Genomic DNA, 27624 nt, shown 5'->3' with positions numbered 1-27624 from the left:
ATTAAGTAGGTCCTTACAAAAAGGTTTGTAATAATTTTGTTTCAAATGGGTTTGTAATTATCTCTTCATGTCATGCATGTAGGTTTTGTAAGCTCAACAAGACCGTAGTTTGACCATAGGGACCGAATGACCTTAGGGTAGTCGACCGACGCCAAATTTTTGGGACTATCTCAAAATGGCCTTAGTAAGACCCTAGTATGACTCTAGGTGCCAACACTTATGCACATATATCATACAAAATTCTGGAGTGTTAAAAATGCACTTAATTGAATATTTCTAAGGAATTTGAGAGAGTTCGGGCGACCGAACCCCAGAAGTTCAAAACTCCTTGGGTGCCTAAACTATTGAGAAGTCAACAGTTGACCTAAGCTCTCAGGCTACCGAACCATTTTGTGCATACCTTCCACGGGTGCCCGAACCACCTGAAAAGGACCCTTCACCAACTCGGGCTACCGAGGAAACTAGTTAAAAAACGGTCCGGGTGACCAAACACACGAGTTCGGGCTATCGAACCTATGACCGGGCACCCGAATTTACAAAGAATTGTTTCTGACTTTGATTCGGGCCACCGAACTAAAACTCGAATGACTGAACGTATTTAAAAACCTTTTATTACTCTGTTTGTTTGGGCGACCGAACCTCAGTTCAGCCACTCGAACTTCATCAGGTTAAAAATGTTTTAACTGAGGTTAAATTTATTAAATGGGGTTAATATTTCCTAAGTGCTTTTAAACTTTTCTAAAAATTCCCTATGGGTCTTAAACGACTATAATTCCACCTTGGTCTATAAATATGAGTTCATTTGTGTGGATTAAGTAGAGATTAAGAAAAATCATTAGCCAAAATTCTCTCAAACTCAAAAATCCAATTTTTCCTATAATACTTACAAACACTCTCATACCTTCATTCCATTGATTATTTTTAGCTTGGTGAGAGTTCTTGCTTGGGTTATTAATTAGTAAAGGTTACTAATACTCCCATTGTTCTTGTTTGATTGATTGATTTATTTTTGGGGAGTTAGTAAAGTTTATTCCACAGATTTCAACATTATAAATCTTGTGTTGGGATAAACTAGCAAGCTTAGGATCTTTGCATTGTCATTGCAAGATTCCTGCAACTTTATTTTTGTTGTGCAAATATTTTTACAAGCTATAATATTTTTCAAACTACTCTTGTGCTCATTACATTGAAGGAAAATATTTTGAGATAGTTTGAATATTTGATTAGCATCTTTAAAACCCTGATTCCATATTAAGATTTGATGCAACTTGTTTCAAAGATATAACTTGATTAGAACACTCTTGAACATTCTAGTGATCATATCTTGTTGAGTGTTGCTTACACAAATATTTACATCACTGAGCTTATATTTACCTACATTGTTCATGTGTATGTGAGTGCGCATATTGGGTTCATATCTGCTTTACATGAAAGCATAATCACTGTACCAGCTTGATTGAGAAAAATACTGTTGTATTTTCAGGTGTGGCCTGAGGGGGCAGTAATCCAGCCCATAAGGATTGTTAGGGTCTTCTCCGCCCCGCAAGGAGAATTTATAAAGGTTGTCGTCAGCCCAGTGCTAATTGACTTGATTGTATTAGGTGCCGCTCCACCCGTTAAGTGAGCATTAGGGGAATCCTCGAGCTTACGAGTTAGAGGCGGGGACATAGGCAATATTGGCCGAACCCCGATAGCATATCGTGCGTGTGCTTTATATTTCCGCACTTTCATTTTTAGCACATGTATGTTTTACGTTTAATTCATTATATGTTATACATGTGTTGATTGAGTTTATGATTATATAGAAAGACCCTAGGTTTGTGTAATACTGGTCCTGGTTAATTTGACCTAGGAAAAAGTTTTTAAATACCCAATCACCCCCTTCTTGGGAATACATCAAGGCTAACACCACCTAAGGTTTCCACTATAGCACTTCTTTCTGGGCGGAGCAAACCTTTACAAATCCCTTCTTAAGGGTAGAGCCCCCTCTCCAAGCAACACCTCACACTTGGTCCAACGATCCAAACAATCCTTGAATCGTCAAAAACTACAAGAAAGATAATAGACAATCTGGTGTACAATGACACTCTCAAAAGAGCATATTCATACAATTGAAAAGCACTATATACTTCAATGTAAAATATCAAAGGAAAAGAATTGAAGCTCAAGAGTGATTTCACCAAATTTCTTCTCTAGATGAGAATCAGCGATTCAGAGGTTTACAACTTAGTGAAGGATGATTCAGTACTTCAAAATTCTTCAGCAATTCAAATTTGCAAGAGTGAGCAAGAGAGATCTTTGATAGAGCAAGAGAGCTTTCAGCTTTTGAGCAGATTTTTTAATTACTTGATATGGTTTGATTTGATAAAACATGTATTTATAGGCTTATAAAGGTATTTTCGTGTTGCCCAAGATTACTTGGAGTATTTCCCAAGTTTTTATGAAATTTGAGGCACAAGAAACTTAAGCTTGAAATTTAAAACATTTAAAATTATAGCCGTTAACGGTGTTTAGTTGACTGAAGCATCGGGTTCAATCTTCTGCAGTTCTTTAAAATACTTAAAATACTTAAAATATAACTGAAAATAGGGTCAGTCAACTAGGGTGACATAGTTCAGTCATCTGAGGCCATATTGTCTCTTTAGGAATTCATCAAGAAATTATTCAGTAGACTAAACTTAATCTTCAGTCATATGAGGAAATTCTTCAGTCTTCTGTGATTAAACTTCAGTCATTTGGGTAGTTAAAAATTTGGTTTTTCAGTTTAGTTTTCAAAAACTCTTTGCTTTCTATCTTTGATTACTTATAAAACTTTTTCTGGGGTTTTTTTAAAATAAAGTTTCTATGGCCACAATAACCCCTAAAGAGCTTCAAAATATTTCCATATGATATTTCAATATGAAGTACTTATATCATTTGTCTTAAAGACTTAAACATTCTAATCTTCAAGTCTTCCATGGTATTTTGCTTTGAATCCCCTTTTGACTTGAGCTTGAGCTAGATTTACATACTTTACTCATTTTGGTGTTGTTTGAGCTTCCATTGGATCACTTTAAATATGAATGTGACTTTTTAGTCCTTAGTGATCTTGAACTTTTATTGCTATTCTTTCTTTTGAACTTTGTCTTTAAGCATTCCTGAAACATCCTCACTTTAACACCACATGTTAAATCAACCTTCATTTGTTATCGTCAAATTGAGATTTGAAAGCTAAGTTAGGCCAACAAAGGTAATTAGTGAAACCTCATGACAGTTGGTCTTAAAAGAGCAAACATAGGCTCGATAGCTGAACCAATATAAGGGAGTTTGCAATTCCTTTTCCATTATCTCTTTAAATTGCATTTATTTTTGTGTTTTTTCTTGACTATTTCAATTGCTATAAAATTTGTATCAAGCACTTTAATTTTCATTAAACCAATTCACCCCCCCTTATGGGTTGCCTTTGGGCTAATAATATAGCCAACAAAGGGAAACCTCATGGTCAGCCATTTTCATCTTCCGCTTAAAAAAACTTTGGGACCCAAATCTTGGAGGGAATCCTTGATCTCTAAACACGTTACTTTTTTATCTTGTCTAGCATTGAAGCACTAAACTATAAGTAATGATGTAAATATCAACATATTGTGAGTGGCCTTAAGCTCAATTTTCAGCCTCACTACTTCTTGAGTCTCTTTATATCGCTAATCGCGTAGCTGGAAGTACTGGCTTCAAAGTAATTCCAGGCTAGTCCTAAGAAATGCATCTTTGATAGAACTCCTTTATGTTTTCTCTTGTTTAGCATTGAAGCACTAAACTATAAGCATGTAGATTTCATCATATTATGAGTGGCCTTAAGCTCAATTTTTTAGCCTCACTACTTCTTCAGTCTCTTTATATAGCTAATTGCGTAGCTAGAAGTACGGACTTCGAAGTGATTCTAGGTTAGACCTAAGAAATGCCTATTTGATAGAACAACTCGTCACACTAGCAAGGACCTCTAAACATGCATTGTGCTCTCTAGGAGGAAAATAAAGGAACTTAAGAGTTTGGCAATCCACTTGCTAACCATTGGGAATAGGGGTGGCAAAACAAGTTCATGGTTTGGGTTTGGACGGGTCATAAATAGGTGAGTGTTAAATGTGTTCGAGTTCAAGTTAACCCGTTTATTAACGTGTAAATAATCTATAAACCCAAATCTGCACGTTTAATAAATGGGTCATAGACGGGTGCCCATTAAGAACCCGTTTAAAAATATAATTTATTTATATTAATTTTTTTCTCTAACATTTCACCAAAATTGAATTAACTTTCTCTTTTTTAAAAAATAGCACTCACTTAGTCATTTATTTTATTTAATAATATCTTAACAAAAAATTTAAAATTTTAAAAATAGTAAATCTCTTTAATTTTCTTTTAAAAATACAATTAATTTTTTTTTTAAAAAAAACACTAACATAAATACATTCTATAATTTGTGTTAGTGTATCATTTTTTCCTCTTCAAATTTTCAACAAATGTTTCCTTCCAACGAAATGGTGGGTCCATTTCCATTTGCACTTCTCGAACTCTGCGTGGGAATAGCAAATGAAGTATTGTCAGATTGATGTTGTCATCGAACAACAATCTCTACTATGGACAAAGAGATCCCCCACTCAAGGAGTGATGGAGGCTCCGAAGAAGTCTTTAAGTTGCCATGGTTTTCCTTGAAATTTCGCATCCTTTCGCAAATGGAAAAGATATTGACATACCTATTCCATTCTTGGTTTTGGATCTCACCTATGAGGTGGAAGGTGACAAGTAAATAAGGGGACTCAGATATGAAATCTAATTGTTCAACCCATTGTGCTTCAATTTTTAAAAACAAGAGCCAGTCCTTATGGTAGTTGTACTAGCATGGTCTCTGTCTCTGGTTTGTAATGAAGGCATAAGTCCATGGTTTATCCAGGATCATGTCGATTCGATAGGCCCTGACGAAGTACCAAAGAAGAAGGAATGCTTCTTTAGGAAAGGTTGAATGGGATAATGTGGGGACCCAAAGACCATTAATATATGGAAAAAGTGGGTGCCCATCTAAATATTTTACTAGTGCATCAACTAGTTCAAACTAAGTTTATATAACTTGTAAAGCCCAAAAGCAAAAATTAAAATTCTAAATATTTATTTTTGATGTAAATGGGAGACTTAATGGGCATTCAACTCAAATTTGTCTAACACATTTATTAAATATTTAAGATTTGGGTTGGCTCATTTATAAATGGGTCATCTCCTTTCAAACCCAAACGTGACCTAAATGGGCAAGTAACAAATCACCTGTTGGGTCTTGACTCGTATTGCCACTTAATCAGGAAGGTGGGGGATATTACTTCAATTATGCCAACCTTGGCAAGGAAGGATTTCACTTTTGCATCATTACCCAAGAATGAATCCCCTTAAAAAAGCAATGAGAATAATCTTCAAAAGACCTTGCCAAATGTTTCCCTTAAAGGAGTAGCTAACAACATAGGGACAACCTCTCCTTCTAAATCTTAAAGGAGAGAATCAAAGAACACATCCATTGAGCCCCCTTAACCTATATTTAGGAACAATAATTGGTCCAACGGAAGGATGCTTTACTATGAACGACAAATTGTCTGCCTGTAAGGGGTATAATGGTGGTGTCTAGTGGAATGGGCATGAAAACTTATAAAAGGATGGAGATATGAAAAGGATAAGGAAAAGGGGATTTAAATAGAGCATGATGAAGCAAAAATCCTAGAAATTTAAACCCTCAACTCACAAAAATATGCACCAAGTGATCAAATTGGACAACAATTGATTTGTAAAAGACAAAAAAAGGACTACTCGACTGGAAGTCTAAATCTATACTCATGTCACTAGAAGTTTATTTGCCCAAAACCGCACTAGCCTTTGAAGATGCAACTTAGCTCATGAATCAAATAGAGGAAAACATTAGAACAATGAGGAACTAAGATGAGCTAGGAACTTCTTTCTATAAATGCATTATTTGGTCCCATAGTCATTAGGCGATAGAGATTGTCCAACCATCAAGCAGTAGAGCAATGGTTGGCCATCGAGGCAAGACTTAAAGGAGAAGTCAACTAAAATAATTAGATTGTTTAATATTCGACAACTTCCTAAATTTATTATTACAATTAAATATTTTGAATTTATAATTAAAGTTAATGTTTGTCAATGATTAGGTAAATTGAGAGTGCCAATGTTTTGGACATAATTTGGGGATTAATTGTAACTTTAGGTTTGACTTGGGACTAGTATAAATAGGTGTGGAATCTATCTTATAAGGATATCTCAACCAATATCATACATTAATTCGATAGCCCATAACTAAAACAAGCTCAATGCCTCTTTATCCCTCTTTTACCCCTTCTCCCACCTTTTTATCCACTTAAACTATTACTTCTCTATCTCATTCCTCTCTCTCATTCTTCCTCTTTTTAAAATTTCTATGATTTTTACAACTCTCTCTCGCTCCTTATTTCATAGAGCACCCTCTTGTGAAATAAGGTAACCATCCCTATACATCACACAAAGGCTAGCATAATGAATCCACTTCTCCCCGTTCACTATCTTCTCATCTTAGTCCACACCATCATTTAAAAGATGCTTGATTTTTTATCAAATAGTTTATCTCAGTTGATCCCTTACAACTTACAAAAATTATACTATTCCTTTGCTATATTATCATGCTAATCAACAAGGGATGGTTAGCAGTTAGCCTCATATCTTCGTCATAACTACCTTGCATGAAGAAAAAAAAGGGTAAAGAATTATAAAAGTTTAAAAACTATTGAATGTTGAATGAAATTTTCTTTGAAATTAGAAAAAAATGCTACATTTGTTTACATAATGTCTATTCATAGATATAGAGCGGTTATAATAAAATAATTCGATAGTTTGTACAAGTGAACCTATTATTATCATAAAAAATGATAAGTATAAAAAGGGGAAAGAAAGTAGGGAGGTGACCATAATTAGATTAGAAGAGATAAGGAGAGGGACAGAGAAAGAGATATAGTTAGGGAAGTATAGGCAACAAAAGATAAAAATAAAGGGATAGAGTAGCACGGAGGCTAAACTAATAGTTATTTTTCATTACATGAATTGAGTTAAATGTGTTGAAGGTCCATTACAACTGAAACTAATCACATATTTATACCCTCCCCAAGTCAAACTTGGAGTTACAATTTACACCAAGTTGTACCCAAAATGTAGCTAAGATTACAAGTCATAAATTCAAAACATTAAAAATCTTAGTCATAAAATAGGACCACTGAAACATTAATGGTCCAATTATTATAGTTGACTCATGCTTGATAATTGCTTGTCTTGTCACCTATAATTAGGCGACCATCGCTTATTAACTAGGTAACCTTTATCGCTTGGGTTGGCAATTAATCGTTCACATCACATGGTGAGTGGATGGCCTTAGGGATAGTGGGTGATCTTCCATGTGATTCTATGGATGGTTTTGGCAATGATTGTTTCACCTCACATGGTCAACTATAATATGTTCAAGCAACACTCATTATATTTGTTGACTAGGTGATCTGTCATTGTAGTTCTTATAGAGACGTCAAAAAAAGTGATTGACCTTTTTTTTTTGCCATATGTGTCGGTTATTATCATATCCAGACAACAACTACCATATCCTAGAAGGTGCATGGATATGGCACAAACAATATATTATTTGATTGAAACTTTTTTCCCTATATATCTTGTTGTAGATCGTATTTGGAACATAGGATTTGTGGATAGTTATACATAAGTGATTAGTGGCTTTGGTAGCTGAGTTTGCATTGTAGTTCTATTGTATTTTGGACAAGTGTATCTATGTTTTGTATCAATATATTGTAAGTTAATTGATATAGTGGAATACTTAAGGTATTTGCTTATGGACTGGATATAAGTTACATGAGCCAAAATACTATAAAATTTTGTCTGTTAGGTTTGGGCGATTTATTTTGATTTTGCACATTGCTTTTGTTTGACTTTTTTAAAACACAATATCTATAAAACACATAATTCTCTCCTCTACTGAGTGCAAAACTAGGCTAACATTCTCTATTCCTATAACTCCTCAACAAAATGGCGTAACTGAATGTAAAATCATACTTTAATTGAAATTACTAGTATTGTGTTAAATAATTATAACTCGCCAAAATATTTTGGGCAAAGAAATTAACATTACATGTTATATGGTTAATTGTGTGTTTTTTAGACCTTTGTTAAATAAATCTCCATGTATGAATTATTGAATGGAAGTAAATCTTTAATTGGATATTTTTTGTATCTTTAGTTATAAGTGTTTCATCTTAAATGAAAAATAACATAAAAATAAGTTTGATTCAAAATTTAATGAAGGAGTCTTTCTTCATTTCTCTTTAAATAGCAAATCATTTATAATATTTCATAAGATCATAAAGGAATCAATGTATATAAGATTTTGAAGCTAATCCTTCTCAAGATTTTATAGTTAAAAGGATTTGGAAGAAGAAACCAAGGCAACAAATGAAATGGCTGAAGAAATAGATCACTAAACACCATGATTATGAGCTTGAGAAGGCTCTTGGACAATTCCTAATACAGCTCATAAGATTACACCTAATGAAATAAGATATTTACTCGATCATCTTCAAATTAACAAATTTGTAGTTTGAATTCAAGTCTACTAACACGCATTTCCCCTGTACAATTTTGCAATAATTGTTTAACTCATTTTACAAGTCAAACCTAAAAATTTTGAAGAAGGTGAAATTAATGAACTTTAAATGAATGTAATGGAAAAGAAGAAGAAGAGTTAAACCAATTTAAAATGAATAACATTTGGATTGTAGTTCCTAGACTTAGAAATCACTCAACAATTGAAACAAAATAAGTTAGTCAAAATAAATTGTATGAATTTCATATCATTGTAAGAAAAAAGAGTTTGCCTTGTTACACAAAGTTACTCAAAAGAAGAATTTTGATGAAACCTTTGCACCTGTTGCAAGATTCAAAGCTTTTCGTATCCTATTTTCTTTAGCTTGTTTAGAAACTTTAAAATTTTCAAGTTGATATAAGAAAAATGCATTTTAAATTATTATCTTGAAAAAGAAGAAGTTAAACATACTCCAATTTTGAAGACGAAACTTTTCTTGATCATGTTTTCATGTTAGATAAAGATTTTTATGGTTTGAAACAAACCACTTATGCTTGGTATGTAATTTTAAGGTATTTTTTCATTGAAAATGTTACCAAGAGAAAATTTGAATAAAACTCTTTTTTATTAAAAATAAATACAAAGGTATTTTGGTTGTGTAGATAGGTGTGGGGATATTATTTTCAATTCTACTAACGAATCCTAGTACAAAGATTTTTCCAAATGTATGTAGGCCAAACTTGAAATAAGTCTTCTCACTCATTACATCATCGGCTTACAGACAAGCACAATATGAATTTTTTTTACATCAAACAAAATACAATTACAAAGTTTTTAAAAACTACAAGATGTTGAATTTATAGGTGAAGGAACTCCAATGAGTACATCATTGAAATTGGACTTGGTCGAAAAAAACAAGCCTATGAATGATAAAATATAACGGGGAATGATTGGCTCCTTGTTATATTCAATTGCTAGTAAACTTGACATACAAGACAAACTTTTCTTTTCTACATATTTTTAATCTAATCCAAAATAATCACATTTAACTCCTATTAAATGAATTTGCTTGGCACACAAGATTTGGGTTTGTGGTATCCAAAGTTAATCTATTAGAGAACTCTGACACTAATTTTTTTTAAGTCATTTTTTCATTGAAAATGATTTACTAAGAGAAAATATGGATATAACTTTTTTTTTTTATTAAAATAAAGGAAAAGAAATTTTGGTTGTGCAAATAGGTGTGGAGATATTATTTTTGATTCTACTAATGAATCTTTGTTTAAAGAATTTTCCTAACGTATGCAAGCCAAATTTGAAATAAGTCTTCTCACTCATTACTTCTTTGGCTTATAAACAAGCACAATATGGAATTTTTATTGGTAAAAAAAATACACATGAAGTTTTTAAAGAGAACAAGATGATGAATTCAAAGATAAAAGTACTCTAATAAGTACACCATTGAAATTGGATTTGGTTGAAAAAAGTAAGCCTATAAATGATAACATATATCGGGGAATGATTGGCTCCTTGCTATATTCAATTGCTAATAAACTTCATATACAATACAAAATTTTCTTATGTGTACATTTTTAATCTAATCTAGAAGAATCACAGCTAACTCCGTTAGCCTTAGTGGCTACATAATTATATTTATTGTGTTTTGATGATATTAACCTATTTGTAGTTCCAAGTGTAACCTATATTTGCAGATCAAGTTAGTATAGGTACAAGTGACAAATACATAAAGGTACTAGATCAAAAGCAAAGATCAGATTGAGTGCACATTCAAGTAGGAAAGATCAAAGTGGACAATCACTTGAAAGTACTCAAGCACATCCAACAAAGTCTTAGTGTAAGGACCCAAAATTTCTATCCATTTTTTTTGATTTATTCATTATCTGTCATACTATAAAACATAATCTTTGAATACCCTGTAAATAAATATCTATCATCATCACAACCCAGAGTAGGCACCGTGGTAACATGTGCAATTCCCTGGTTTAACCAATGCAACAGAAAGACATAACATCCAATACATAACACAAAATGCACAATACCAGAGTTCTATGGACCCACCTATATATACATACACACATATACATCATTTCCAAAAATCCCAAAATACTGTGGGCTCTACTATCCAACCCAAGACTCACCCCAAAACTATGTCGACTCAGCCGCCTCCTCTACCTCTGAGCCGGCCTTGCCCTCCTCTCTGCGTTACCCAAAATATTTATAATGCTGGGGTGAGACACCTCTCAGTAAGGAGAAAACTGTTCTATGAGTCTGTACATAAATTATAATCTTTAATTAAAACTGTAAATAGGATATTATGTAAAAAGTATCAGTATAATAATCCACATCAGTGTCATTTAAAATACATTATTTTCTAAGTTATCTATTCAATCGTAGTTCTATCTATAATAAGTAATCTCTATTTTTTGTAAATGCTATAATACATACATAACTCTGAAAACCTCCCGTGGATGACTGTATGTCATGATTTAACCCCTAATGATTGGGTTGTGCGGCTCGTAGGCGGAACTAGACACTGGTTGGCCCTCCAATGGCAGCCTAACTGTATGCATCTATATATGCCTCTAGCACAAAAGACCCCACTAAACCTCATCCGGACGCCAAGGAGTCCTCTACTCTACCTGTGGCATAATCGGCTGTACCATACTTTATCTGAGACATATGGTTGCACTGTCTATACTGTATAGCTATGGTACCATGCTCTACAAATTGCTCTCTTCTATCAAGGTTTGATACTATATAATACTAGTTCTATATAGAATCTAACTATTTTACCATGATTCTATATCATCTGTATTAACCATGACGCTGTAAATCTCTGTAATTCTATATAATCCGTATTGCTATATAATCTGTATTTCTATATGTCATGGTTATATGCTCTATATATCACAGTTCTATAAAACATTCTATATAATCATGCTACTATAAAACATTCTATATAATCATGGTGTTGTAAAACTTTGTATAAACATGTTTCTATAAAATACCATATTACATGGTTCTGTATAATGCTGTATAAACATAGTTCTATAAAATACTATATATTGCAATTCTGTATAACCATGTAAACTATAATCCTATAAAACTCTATTGTAACGACCCTGACCCACCACGTGGGCCCGAAGTGCTACTTTAGTGACGTCTGTGTACCTAATACCTTGTTCATTATATATAAAACACATATTTGCAGCGGAAATAAAATAAAAAATCCTCAAATTACATTATTAGAGTTCTAACTATCTTTATACACAAATATATCCATTTTCACATAATTAAGTCCCATAAAACTAAACAAAAATAAAATCTCTATCTACCCACTACCTACATAAATTTACACCTCTAACCTGACTCCTCTAGACCGCTAGACCCGATCTTTAGGATTACATGAAAAGATAGTTTGTAAAGTAGGGGTGAGTCACAGCTCAGTAAGGTAAAGATTAAGTTAATGTTAATGTGTGGCCAACATGCATTTAGCGTACATAAAATAACCAGTTCACTAAGCAGATAAACATATTTATGAAAACATTCTTATTTTACACTCACACACAAAATTAGTCGATGATAGGAAAGATTACCCGCCTATACAAGTAGTTTCCCTCTGCTCTAATACCATTACTACTATTAGAGCACTCGCCTTTCTTAGCAAGCCCTCGAAATGATCTTATTAATTATCCTTTTTCACATAAATTAACAGATATGCATATAAGACACTCCTTGTGCAAACACGCCATTTAGTTCCCCCATGGCACAGGTTGTGCAGCCCGAAGGTTGGACTAAGCTTGGGTGATCAGCCCAAACAAAGTCAAAAACAACATCCTCTGCAAACACGTTTGCAGGCATCCATAACAAAGTTGTAGGTCCGACGCCCTTACTTCAACCTTACGCAGGCAGTCAGTTGGGACCCCCTACACTTCTATCCAGAACAGTGTGGATGCACATGGTCTAACTAGCAACTGTACCGTGCTCACAATGCACTGGTCCCCAGGGTTCCTAAAGCATATCATGCAATTTAGATAGTAGAAATCACCATTTAAAACATCAATTCACATATATTTCTTGTTATTTCAATAACCTGGCCCTCGGCCACAAATATAATCCGACGTATAGCCATCAATTAAAACTCGGCCCTCGGCCGTCATACCAAATTCCTGCATTATTCACAAGCAATTCCAGTATTTTTTGCAACAATTCCAGTACTTCACAAACAGTTCCAGTATTTCACAAATAATCTCAAATCCAGTTAAACAATAAATCCTACCAAAAAAATCATTGACCACACGATTTTAACATTTAAACATAACCATATAATCAACCAAACTTTCCACCGTTCGTTTCTACTCAAAATAACATACCATATATCGTAGGTTTGTAAAATCCATTTCGAACGGTTGGTTTTTGAAATAACCTTCAAATTCTTATATATATATATATATATATATATATATATATATATATTAATTTAATCGGTTCAAATTAAATAAAATTCTTGACTTAACTTAATCCCCTTACCTAATTCCTGAAAAAGCCCGCTAGCACACCGACCTATGCCCCATGACGTTCCAAATCCCTAAAACCCTAAAATTCAAACTTCACTACATTACTTATCACAATCCATAGAGTAACTTTCTCTAAAATTCCCCTAGGCTCTGAATACCCTAAATAGCCTAATAAAACTTAAATTATTAAACTTATCCCCAATTTAGGATTGGTACCTCGGAGCTGTAATTCGAAAACTCGCTCCAGTTAGATTGTAAAGAATCTCCCCACGAATCTCTTGGGAACTTCTGTTGGTTAATTAGGCTTATAGTTTAAGAGAAATTGAGGTAAGTTAGAGAATTGACCTTATCCCAGGAGATCTGCCTACGCCGCTCCCACGACAGATCTGCTCCAGTAGAAGTGTTGGTGGCGGCGAATAGAGCCCAATGGTATTTTTGGATTTCCGATCAGCCGAATATCGGAGACGAGATTAAGGAGAGTGGGAGAGAGAGGACGGAGGAGACGAAGGGTCCTGCTCTCTATTCTTTCTTCTTCCTGAAGGATCTCAAGATCCTTCAGGTTCATATGTGTGTGTGTGTGTATATATATATATATATAATATTATTTAAAAAAATAATATTAATATTAATTAATTAATTAATTAATTTTTAATTTTTTTTAAATTTTAATTTTTTTAATAATATATTTTTAAAAAAAAAATTTTTCTTTTAATTTTTTTTTTAGGATCACTACATTCTCCCCTCCTTACAAAAATTTCGGTCTCGAAATTTATTAACTATTACCAATTACCTCCTTAATTCACGATCCCTATCTACAGAAAAGTTAGTAGCCACCCACATAGCGGCCCCGTCCCACGTTTATTAACTACCCTCACTTATGGCGTAGGAATACCGTGGTTACAATATTGCCTTTGGGAAACTACAATATCCATAATAAATTTTCCTAAAGACTATCCATAATTAAAACTATGCACAATTAACCACACAACTTGCTCTAATCCCTCTATATACAACCATACCCTTACCCGTCTGGCACTAGCCCTCGCTGAAAACCTATGGGTACTTCTGGCGCATTTTCGTTTCTAAATCCCAGGAGGCTTCCTCAACCGCATGATTCCACCACAAAACCTTTACTAGCGGTATATCCTTGGTACACAGTTCCTGTATTTTTCGATCCAGAATATGAATTGGTACCTCCTCGTATGCTAGAGTATCCCTGATCTCTAACGACTCATAACTGATCACATGTGAGGGGTCTGGAACGTACCTCCTCAACATGGACACGTGGAACACGTTGTGTATCATGGATAGCACTGGGGGTAGTGCTATCTTGTACGCCGCAGAACCAATCCTCTCTAGAATCTCGAACGACCCAATGTATCTAGGGCTCAGCTCGCCCTTCCTTCTATACCTCATTAACCCCTTCATCGGAGCAATCCTCAAGAATATCATATCACCTATCTCAAATTCTAGTTCTCGTTGGTGAGTATCCGTATAACTCTTCTACCGACTCTGGGCTGCTTTAATCCTTTCCTTGATAAGCTCAACCTTTGCAGAGGTCTGTTGAACAAGTTTTGGCCCCAAAATTTGCCACTCGCCTACTTCATTCTAGTACAAAGGATATCGGCACCGACGAACATAAAAAACCTCATATGGTGCCATTCCAATGCTGGACTGGTGGCTGTTGTTGTATACAAACTCAACCAACGGCAGATATCGGATCCAATTGCCCCCAAAATATAACACAAATATCTGTAGCATATCCTTGAGAATCTAAATGGTTTGTTCAAACTGTCCATCCGTCTGAGGGTGACATGTAGTACTGAAGGTGAGTTGAGAACCTGATGCTCCCTGCAAACTCTTCCAGAAATGGGAAGTGAACCGTGGATCCCGATCTGAAACGATGGACACGGGCACGCCATGTATTCTGACTATCTCTTGTACATAGAGTTTTGCCAGCTTATCCATGGAGTAACTGGTTCTAATAGGAATGAAATGGGCAGTCTTCATCAATCTGTCAACCATTACCCATATGACATTCTGCCCATGCAACCCTAAAGGCAATCTTGATATAAAATCCATCGAGATATGCTCCCACTTCCACGTAGGGATGTCCAGTGGTTGAAGTGGTTCCGCTGGCCTTTGGTGTTCTGCCTTCACCTACTGACATGTCAAGAACTGACCCAAAAATTTAGCAATTTCCCTCTTCATGTCACTCCACCAGAATGTTTCACGCAAGTCTCTATACATCTTTGTGCTACCTAGGTGAACAGTATAGAGAGAATGGTGTGCTTTCCTCAGAATCGTCCTCTTTACCTTTGCATTGTTTGGCACACATAATCGAGTGCAAAATATGAGAACTCCATCCTCAGCAACATTAAAGTCTGTGTGTTGCTTATCCTATATCTTCTCTACAATCTCCATCAACTTTGCATTTTTTAATTGAGCTGTTCTGATTCTCTCCTATAAAGTTGGTTGAACCACCATACTAGAATTGAATGCTTGATGATTCCCTTCTACCAATTCTACACCCAACCTCTCCAGGTCCACCACGATCTGGTGCAAAGCCATAACTGCTGAGGATGACGTACCCCCAGATTTCCTGCTCAATGCATCAGCTACCCACGTTCGCCTTTCCTAGGTAATAGCTAATGGTGCAATCGTAATCTTTTATCAACTCGAGCCATCTACATTGTCTCATATTCAACTCCTTCTGGGTGAAGAAGTAGTTGAGACTCTTATGGTCAGTAAAGATTTTGCACCTTACACCATAAAGGTAGTTTCTCCAGATCTTCAACGCAAACACAACTGCTACCAGCTCCAAGTCGTGCATAGGATAGCTCTTTTCATACTCTTTCAAATGGCAAGACGCATACGCAATGACTTTCCCTTACTGCATTAGAACACAACCAAGTCCCTTCTACGATGCGTCGCTATAGATTACAAATCCACCATCACCTGATGGAAGGTCAACACTGGGGTAGTGACTAGACGCCGCTTCAACCCCTGGAAGCTTTGCTCACATTCGTCGGTCCAGTCAAACTTCACATTCTTCCTCGTGAGTCGTGTTAAAGATCCTAATAATCTGAAGAACCCCTAGAAAAATCGGCGGTAGTATTTGGCAAGACCTAGAAAAATTCTAAATTCCTGCACGTTCTTTGGCCTTGCCCAATCAACTACAACCTCTACTTTGCTCAGATCCTCTAAAATCCCTTCCTTGGATACCATATGACCCAGAAATGCAACTTGCTCTAGCCAGAATTCGCATTTCTTAAGTTTAGAAAATAAATTCTTTTCCTTGAGCACCTTAAGTACTAGTCTTAGATGAGCTTCATGCTCCTTAGGGCTCCTTGAATAGACCAAAATATCCTTTGCACATAATAACAAACTGGTCTAAGTACTCGTGGAATACCTTGTTCATCAGATCCATAAATATCGTTGGAGCATTTCTCAATTCGAACGGCATAACCAAGAACTCGTAATGGCTGTACCAAGTTCGAAAAGCAGTCTTCGCTACATCATCTGATCTAACCTTCACCTAATGATATCCAGATCGCAGATCGATTTTAGAGAAAATCTGCGTACCTTGAAGTTGATCGAACAGGTCGTCAATTCGGGGTAATGGATACTTGTTGTTCATTGTTACTTTATTAATCTCCCGGTAGTCGACGCACATCCTCATCGTCCCATATTTCTTCTTCACAAATAACACCGGTGCACCCTAGGGCGATACACTCGATCTGATAAACCCCCTATCTAGAAGCTCCTGTAGTTGCTCTTTTAGTTTAGCTAGAGCCATTCTGTATGGGGTTTTAGAGATTGGTGTTGTTGCTGGGATCAGAACAATTGCAAATTCCACCTCATGATCAGGAGGAAACCCTGGTAAATCTTCTAGAAAAACATTAGAGAACTCCTTTATCACTGGGATATCTTCCAACTTGATCTCCTCCTTCGATGTTTCCTTCACCATTACAAGGTAACCCTGGCATCCCCCCAAAAGTAACCTCTTCACCTGAATAGCAGAAAGGATCCGTGGTGCTGAACGCACACACGACCCAACAAATACAAACTCCTGCTCCCCAGGAGGTCTGAATACCACCTCCTTTCTACGATAGTCAATGCTCGCATAGCTGGATGCTAGCCAGTCCATGCCTAGAATAATGTCAAAACCATGCATATCAAGGACTATCAAGCTAGCAGGCAACACTCTCTCTTGAATCTCTACTAGATAATCCCTAATCACCTTACTACATATTAACACTGACCCTCTTGGTGTGCCCGCTACAAACTTAGTCTCTAACAATTGAGTTTCTAACCCACATAATTTAACAAATCTCTAAGAGAAAAACGAGTGGGTTGCACCTGAATCAAATAATACAATGGCATTATCTGACAATGTGTAAATAGGATATAACCTGACTTAGAAATTTCACAATTAACATAATTAAAGCAAATATGGAATAATGGAATTGATATAATATATAGGTTCTAATTTTAATAATTTATATTCCAATTCTATCACAAACCATTAAGGTAAAAAAAATCTCCATCCCAACATTAACTTCACCCACATACCCACTTATCCTAACATTCCAACCTAAATTTCTTGAGTTCAAGTCCCTCAACCTAGAAACAAAACCATCGATAGATTTACCATGGTTTTCTGAAACTCGCGACTGATTCAGAAAATCACAGAAGTCCGTCAATAGATTTCTACGTCCAAGCTTCCAGACCAAAACCCATCTTGATCTACCCAATCCTATCCCTATCTTATCTCAACCTATGCTCTGGTAATTACCAATCCTTAAAGTCTGCAGAACCTAGCAAACCTTGGCTTTGATACCACGTGTAACGACTCTAACCCGCAACGTTGGCCCGGAGTGCTACTTTAGTGACGTCTGTGTGCCTAATACCTTGTTCATCATATATAAAACACATATATGTAGCAGAAATAAAATAAAAAATCCTTAAATTACATTACTAGAGTTCTAACTATCTTTATACACAAATATAACCATTTTCACATAATTACATCCTATAAAACTAAACAAAAATAAAATCTCTATCTACACACTACCTACATAAATTTACACCTCTACCCCGACTCCTCTAGCCCGGTAGACCCGATCTCTAGGATTACCTGAAAAGATAGGTTGTAAAGTAGGGGTGAGTCACAACTCAGTAAGGGAAAGACTAAGTTAATGTTAGTGTGGCCATCATGCATTTAGTGTACAGAAAATAATCAATTCACTAAGCAGACAAACACATTTATGAAAACATTCTTATTTTACACTCACACACACAATTAGCCAAGGATAGGGAAGATTACTCGCCCATACAAGTAGCTTCCCTCTGCTCTAGTACCATTACTACTACTAGTGCACTCGCCTTTCTCAGCAAGCCCTCAAAATTATCTTATTAATTATTCATATTCACATAAATTAACAGATATGCATATAAGACACTCCTTGTGACAAACATGCCATTTACTTCCCCCATGGCACGAGTTGTGTAGCCCAAAAGCTGGACTAAGCCTGGGTGATCAACCCAAACAAAGTTAAAAACAACATCCTCTGCAAACACGTCTACAGGCATCCACAACAAAGTTGCAGGTCTGATGCCCTTACTTCAACCTCACGCAGGCAGTCAGCTGGGACCCCCTAGACTTTTATCCAGAACAGTGTGGGTGCACATGGTCTAACTACCAACGGTACCATGCTCACAATATACTGGTCCCTAGGGTTCTTAAAGCATATTATGCAATTTAGATAGTAGAAATCACCATTTAAAACATAAATTCACATATATATCCTGTTATTTCAAAAACTTGGCCCTTGACCACAAATACAATCTGGCGTATAGCCGTCAATTAAAGTTCGGCCCTCGGTCGTCATACCAAATTCTTGCATTATTCACAAGCAATTCTAGTATTTTTCGCAACAATTCCAATATTTCACAAACAGTTCCACTATTTCGCAAACAATCTCAAATCCAGTTAAATAATAAATCCTACCAAAAAAAATCATCGGCCACCCGATTTTAACATTTAAACATAAATATATAAACAACCAAACTTCCCACCATTCATTTCTATTCAAAATAACATACCATATATCGTAGGTTTATAAAATCCATTTCAAACGGTTGGTTTTTGAAATAACCTTCAAATTCTTAAATATATATATATATATATATATAAATTTAATTGGTTCGAATTAAATAAAATTCCTGACTTAACTTAATCCTCTTACATGATTCCTGAAAAAAGCTCGCTAACACCCGGCCTATGCCCCATAACGTTCCAAATCTCTGAAACCCTAAAATTCAAACTTCACTACATTACTCATCACAATCCCTAGAATAACTTTCCCTAGAATTCCCCTAGGCTCTGAATACCCTAAATAGCCTAATAAAGCCTAAATTATTAAACTTACCCCCGATTTAGGATTGGTACCCCGAAGCTCTAATTCGAAAACCTGCTCCAGCTAGATTGTAGAGAATCTCCTAGAAATTTACATTGATTAATTGAGCTTATAGTTTAAGAGAAATTGAGGTAAGTTAGAGAATTGACCTTATCCTAGGAGATATGCGTACGTCGCTCCCATGATAGATCAACTCTAGTAGAAGTGTCGGTGGCGATGAACAAAGCCCAATAGTATTTCTGAATTTCTGATTAGTCGAATATCGGAGATGAGATTGAGGAGAGTGGGAAAGAGGGGATGGAGGAGACAAAGGGTCCTGTTCTCTATTCTTTCTTCTTCCTGAAGGATGTCAGGATCCTTCGGGTTCATATATATATATATATATATTATATCATTATAATATTATATTATTATTATATTATATTATTTAATTAATAATATTAACTAACTAATTAATTTTTTAAAATTTTAAAATTTTAATTTTAATTTTAATTTTTTAATAATAATTTTTTCAATTCTTTTTCTTTTAATTTTCTTTTAGGGTCACTACATCTGTCTAACCATAGTTCTGTAAATAAAACTGTATTTCGTAACTCTGTAAAGACTATATAATCATAAGTCTGTAAATATGTATAAAATTTTGTAAATATTCCAGTATTTTCTTCATGCCACACAATTAAATAAAACTCTATAAATTTCTACTGTAATACTGTATAGTTTCAATGCTTTATTTAGTTTAAAACCATACTCTGTAACTCATATTCAAATACTATGCTATACTGATAAAATCTCTAAATTATCTGGCATAACATATCTCCGCTTACTTGAATATCTGAGTTCTATTTATTATTTCTCTATCTCACGCTTACGACGTTCGTAATTTCAATACCCTGAAATTATACATACATATCCCCCATTCAGTCAACTGAATTTTCCAGAATGATAATTATATTCACATTTTCTGCAAACCCATACATTCCTGTTTATCTGTAAAACAATAATCCAGATAAGCATTATTATCCTTACCCTATTTTCTTGAAAATGCCCGCTGAAACTCTACGCCCTTCCTGCAGCATTCACACCATAACCCTGTATTTCACAAATTCCCAATTCCTTAGTTCAACTCAAAAACTATATTTATATTCCCATTTCTAGGCCTATACATCTTGTAATTCAAATAATCAACCCACAAATACTAAAATAACACCTTTACCTCAATTTTGGGATGGTGCCCCCGAATCCCCAAATTGAAATTCCGCTCTGCTTATGATGTAGAGAATCTTCCCAGGAACCTTGTGGTGGTTCCTTATCGTTGAAATGAGGCTTAATGGAGTCGGAATCAAAGGTGGAAGGTTGAGGGGGTGTAGGGTTTGAGAGAAGAGAGAGAGAGAGAGAGAGAGAGAGAGAGAGAGAGGGGTTTAATTTTATATTTTTAAATGACTCTTGGCTTCCCTTTATACTCCCAACTCTGCAACCAAAAACCGTCAATGGTTTCCCATGCCCTTTAGAAAATCGTCATCGGTTTTCTATTAACCGGCCTAGAAATTACCGCTTTACCTTTATCGTTTTGGGGTGAAAACCAAAACCGTTACCGGTTTTCTCCCCACTATGCCAAAAATCTATTTTTCTCATTTTATTTTTATTATTTTATTTCCCAGGTCTCTACATTCTCCCCTCATTATAGAATTTTGTCCTTGAAATTTGTTTGTATTTTCAACCATCCTCTAAGGAAAATTTACTACTTATTTTATTAGTTACTTTCACTTGTGGTGAAGGAATACCGTGGTTACATTTAGGGTTCTAGGAGATTACAATATCCAATCAAAAGTTCTCCCAAAACCTACTACATCCTATAACCAAAATACAACTATATATACATTATCCTGCTCTACACAAAATAAAATTATACTATATTTACTTTACCGAATTCATTTCCATTTCTTTCTATTTAATGCTAGTCCCACTGAACAAATGTGGGTATTTCTATCGTATTTCTTCCTCAAGCTCCCATGATGCCTCTTCTACCACATGATTCCTCCACATAACTTTTACTACTGGAATTGTCTTAGTGCGCAACACCTATTCTTTTCTATCTAGAATTTGCACTAGCATCTCCTTATATGCCAATGTATCTCTGAACTTTATTTCCTCGTAGCTGATTACGTGGGAGGGTTCTAGGACGTATCTCCTCAGCATGGAAACATGGAATACATCATGTATTTGAGATAGAGCAGGTGGTAAAGTTAGGCTGTAGGCAACTATACCCACTCACTCAAGTATCTCGAATAGGCCAATAAACCTAGGGCTCAACTTCCTCTTCTTTCCAAACCTCATAGGTCCTCTCAATGGTGCTAATTTCAGAAATACCTGATCTCCCACATCAAACTCCAACTTCCGGTGGTGAATATTTGCATAGATTTTCTGCCGACTCTAAGCTACACTAATTCTGTCTTTAATTAGTTGGACTTTATCATACGCATGCTACACCAATTTAGGTCCCAAAACTCGTCTCTCACCTTTTTCATCTGTGTATAGTGGAGAACGACACCTCCTACCATATAATTCCTTGTAAGGTGTCATCCAGATGCTGGCCTGGTAGCTGTTATTATACGCGAACTCAACCAGCGGCATATATTGAGTCCAACTACCCCAAAAATCCAGCACACATGCTCGTAGCATATCCTCAAGTATCTGGATCGTCCTATCTGTCTGCCCATCAATCTGAGGATGATAAGCTGTGCTGAATGATAATTGAGACCCCAAAGCCTTCTATAAACTCCTCCAAAATCGTGATGTAAAACATGGGTCATGGTCTGAAACTATGGATATTGAAACTCAATAGGCTCAAACTATCTCCTAGATGTATATCTTTGTCAGTATGTTTATGGAGTAACTGAATTTAATAGGTAGGAAGTGGGTAGTTTTCTTCAGCCGGTCTACAATTACCCAAATGGTGTTCTGGCCATGTAGCGCTGACAACAAACCTATGACTGTTGGCCTTACAAGGTTTAACATCTTGTTTTGATGCTAACAAACAAGTAGAACTTAACATGCTTTGTTTAAGATGTGTATTTTCAGGACTCAATGATGAATGCAAGGTTAAAGAATTCAGGAAAACTTACATTTCAAAGAATGATGATTTATATCAAGCTTGAAGCATGGATTCAAAAATAAATTTAAAGATAAAGCTTGAAGATCATGAGAGCATGAGGATTAACGAGAACTTTATGAAAGCTCAAAGAAAGATGAAGCAAGAATAAAGACCTCAAGGAATTCAAGAATTGGAAAAAGACCTCAAGGAATTCAAGAATTGGAAATTTGAAGGAGTTTATAGGAAATTTCATGTAAGTACTTCAAATAATTTCAATATGGATACATAAAGCTCTTAGGTTAATTTATTGGATCTAGATACCTTTAAACATACTTGGAAATTATTTTTATAAGATCAAAAATTATTTCAAAAAGGTTAGAATCATTTTTGGAATGAAAAGCATCAAAAAGAGGATTTTCAAAATGCTGATAATTTTTCTACATCTGCATTGAGGTGCATTTTTCTCTATCAAAAACTCTTTATTTTAAAAAGTGTTCAACATGAAAGTTGTATAATTTTCTCTTATATTTAATTTTATACCAATATCATCAAATTTGGAGTTATAAATAAAATGTTATGACCAAAAAATAGAAGGGTGCGCGAAGCTGACAGCAGCATGTGTGCAACCAGTAGACTACCTAAACAGGATAGGCGCCTGCGTGAACATGATAGGCGACTACCTTAGTTCTGGTAGGCGACTACCAAGCTACTGCCCCTGCTATTCCTTTAAATAATTTAATGGCAGGTGACTGGCGGAATGGGTAGGCGACTGCAATGCGGCTGTTCTGATTTTTCTCATAACGGTCAAATTTTTAAATGGGGTTATTTATGGCTCGAAATTTATGAAATCTTGGGGGATATTTCAACACACTTGGGGACTAATTTACTCACCTATTAAATTCTATAAATAAGCCTCAAAGATGATTGAATCAAATAGATCAAGAATTCAAATTCAGAAAAAATTCAAAATCTCTCTCAAATTGCCCTCAAAGTTTCAAGGCTCTCTCTTGATCTCAACTTGCACGAAGATTATTGAGTTTTTGTTGATTTTACTCACCAATTTTGTGCTACAATTTTGAAATCTTTCATTCATTGAAAGAGTTAAATTGGTGATATACTTCCTTGAGCTTCAATTTGAATATTCATATTGTTATTTACTTTGAAGTATATAGTTCTGAATTGTTGTACTAATTAACTCTTTTAGGAGCAAATTCTTTGTACACAAATATTGATTTGTTTCTTGTAGATTGACGATTCCAAGGGTTGTTTGGATCGTTGGCTAAGTAAGGGGATATTGCTTAGAGAGGCAGGCTTTAGCCTATGTAAGGAGTGACCGGACGAGGGGATATTGTTTGGAGAAGGCGGGCTCTAGCCTTAACCAAGGAGTATTGTAAAGGTTTGTTCCACCCGTCAAGGGAACAAGTTTAGTAATCCTTTGGTGGTTTGCCAAAGGCGAGGACGTAGGCTGGGTATAAGCCGAACCTCGTGAAAATCTTCATCTCACTTTCTCTTTCCCTATTCTTTATTTTCAGTATATATTTAAATTGTGTGGATGATTTAAATTGAAAATCAAATTTGGAAATCAAGTAAACTTAAAGATTAATTTTGATTTGGGTTGCGGAAACTGAAAGGGAGTACGTTGGTGAAACCATATCTTACGGAAACCATACGGGAGTATATTTCTTAGTTAAACACTCAAAGATAAATTAACTGAAAGTTTATTTGAGTTTTGAATATTTGGAAAGAGTGATTGAATGTTGTATTGAACATCATATTAAGCAAATCCATATATACAGGGCTTGATTAAAATTTATATCTAGGGCTGACTACAAAAGCTTTATTGTGTTTGTGAAAGGATTGTTGAATATTAAATTACATTCTTCACAAGGTTTTCAAATTCATAATCACGGGGCTTATATAAACAAACAAACAATCTCAAGATCTTATATTACCAAAGTGCTAAATACTTTATATCTTGGTTTGGTTGTTTGATGTTTAACTTGTACATGGCAATTAAATTGATTGTTTGGTTTGAAGATTGTGTTTAATTGATTGGTTGTTTAATTGTGTTATTTATAGGATAAAAGAACTAAGTTCTTGTATGATTGGTAAAATTAAACAAACAAGTTAAAGAATTGGTTAAGTGTTTAAAGAAGTTAAGGATTCTTAAAAGAAGTTAAAAGAAATTTTTAAAAGCCAATTCACCCCCCCTCTTGGGAAGCTATTCCTAATCTTAGTGACAAAATCCATAGATATATGGTCCCACTTCCACTCAGGGATGTGGAGTGGCTGCAACTGTCATGTCGGCCTTTAGTGCTCAGCCTTTACCTGCTGGCACATCAAAAATTGCTCCACAAATTCAGCTATCTCCCTCTTTATTTTGCTCCACCAAAATGATTCCCGGAGGTCCTGATACATCTTAGTACTACTAGGATGAACTGTGTGTAAGGATTGGCGTGCCTCCTCTAAGATAGCCCTCCTAATCTCAACATCTACAGGAACACACAGTCTGGTACGAAATCGTAGGGCTCCATCATCTGATATACTGAACTCCTCCCCTTGTTCGTCCTGCACATTCTCTATCAACTCTACCAACTTTGCGTCATTTCTATGAGTAAATTTAATTCTCTACTGCAAGATAGGTTGTAACACCAGGTTGGAAATAAATGCCTAGTGATCACCTTCTACTAACTTTACACCAAACCCCTCTAAGTCCATCAGAATCGGATACTGAATTTCCTCTGCTAACACTGCTGCACCCACTGATTTTCGACTCAAAACATCAGCCACCATTTTTGCTTTCCCCTAGGTGGTAGCTGATAGTGCAATCATAATCCTTAATAAGCTCTATCCACCTTCTCTGTCTCATATTCAATTCTTTATGGGTGAAGAAATACTTCAAACTTTTATGATCAGTGAAGATTTCACATTTCCCACCATAAAGATTATGACTCCAGATCTTTAGAGCATACACTACGGTAGCTAACTCCAAATCATGTACTGGGTAAATCTTTTCATATTCTTTAAGGTTCTGAGAAGCATACGCAATAGCCTTTCCATGCTGCATCAACACGCACCTGAGTCCCTTTTGGGATGCATCACTGTATATCATAAACCCATCCTCTCTCGATGGAATAGATAACACTGGTACAGTGACCAGCCGTTGCTTTAACTCTTGGAAGCTTTGCTCACAATCATCTATCCATTCAAACCTCACATTCTTCCTCGTGAGTCGTGTCAGTGAACTTGATAATCTAGAGAATCCGTCCACAAAATGCCGTTAGTACCCTACCAAACCTAGGAAGCTTCTAACCTATTGAACATTTCCCAGTCTCATCCAACTCACCACTGCTTCTATTTTACTCGAGTCAACTGATATGCCATCCTCAAAGATCACATGCCCGAGGAAAGTAACTTGCCTAAACCAGAATTCACATTTCTTAAATTTTGCATATAATTTATTCTCCCTTAACACATGCAATACCTGCCTCAAATGAACCTCGTGCTCCTCAAAACTCTTCGAGTAGACCAGTATATCATCAATAAATACCATAACAAACTAGTCTAAGTACTAATGGAACACCTGATTCATTAAATTCATAAACACTGCTGGTGCATTAGTTAATCCGAATGGCATTACCAAGAATTCATAGTGCCCATATCAGGTTCAGAAAGCTATCTTCAAAATATCCTCTGCACTAACTTTCACCTGGTGGTACCCCAACCAAAGATCAATCTTGGAGTAGACCTGGGTCCCCTAGAGCTAATCAAATAAATCACCAATTCTGGGAAGATGATATTTATTCTTGACTGTCAGTTTGTTTATTTCGTTATAATCAATACACATCCTCATGGTCTCATCTTTCTTTTTCACGAACAGGACTGGTGCTCCCCAAGGCGACACACTAGGTCTAATAAACCCTTTATCCAACAACTCTTGCAACTGATCTTTCAATTCTTTCAGTTCAACTGGGGCCATTCTATAAGGTGCTTTAGATATTGGTGCTGACCTTAGTAGTAAATTGACTGCACATTCTATCTCCCGATCTGGTGGTAAACCAGGTAATTCTTCTGGAAGCATATCTGGAAACTCTCTGACCACCAGAATATCAGTAAGCTTTAATTCTCCCTCTAGCACCTCCTTTACATAAGCTACATACCCCTGACAACCACCCTGAAGTAGCATCCTCACCTGAATAGCTGACACTAACTGTGGCGGGGTGCACACACGTGATCCCACAAATCTAAATTCCTATTCAACTGGGGGTTTGAAAATCACTTCTTTTTGATGACAATCAATGCTGGCATAATTAGCTGCCAGCCAGTCCATACCCAATATCATGTCGAACCCCTGTAGATCTAATACCACAAGATTAGCTGGTAACACTTTCTCCTGAATGCCCATTGAAAAGTTTTCAAGTACCCTCTTACACCTCACTATTGACCCAGTCAGCATGGCTAGTGATAGCTCAACCTTTAACAGTTGTGCCTCAACCCTAGATAACTTAGCATATCCCAACAATACAAAAGAATAAGTGGTACTTGTATCAAAGAAAACAATGACTTTATATAGTAAAGCAGTAAGTGTACCTGTAACCACATCTCTAGCAGCCTCGGCGTCTCTCGGAGTCAACGCATACACCCTCGCTGGAGTTGTGTTCCTTTACTGGCCGCCACCTCTAGGTGCCTAATTATATCTCTGAATCTATCTAGGGGCTAGTGCTCTATTCGATGGCCATTGACACTCTCATGCTATGTGTCCGGGTCTACCATATCTATAGCAAACATTGTTCCCCAACCGGCATGCTCCCATATGTCTCCTATCGCATATAAGGCAAATAGTGTATGCTTGCTCGCCCTGGTGCCCATGATCTCCTCTCTTCTGTCTTTGAACCCTGCTATGTCTATCTCCCCTCCAAGGGCCTCAGTTGGACT

Source organism: Malania oleifera, chromosome 3, assembly GCF_029873635.1.
Source record: "Malania oleifera isolate guangnan ecotype guangnan chromosome 3, ASM2987363v1, whole genome shotgun sequence".
Lineage (NCBI taxonomy): Eukaryota > Viridiplantae > Streptophyta > Magnoliopsida > Santalales > Ximeniaceae > Malania > Malania oleifera.
The sequence above is the reverse complement of the archived record's forward strand: the minus strand, read 5'-3'. Positions refer to the sequence as shown.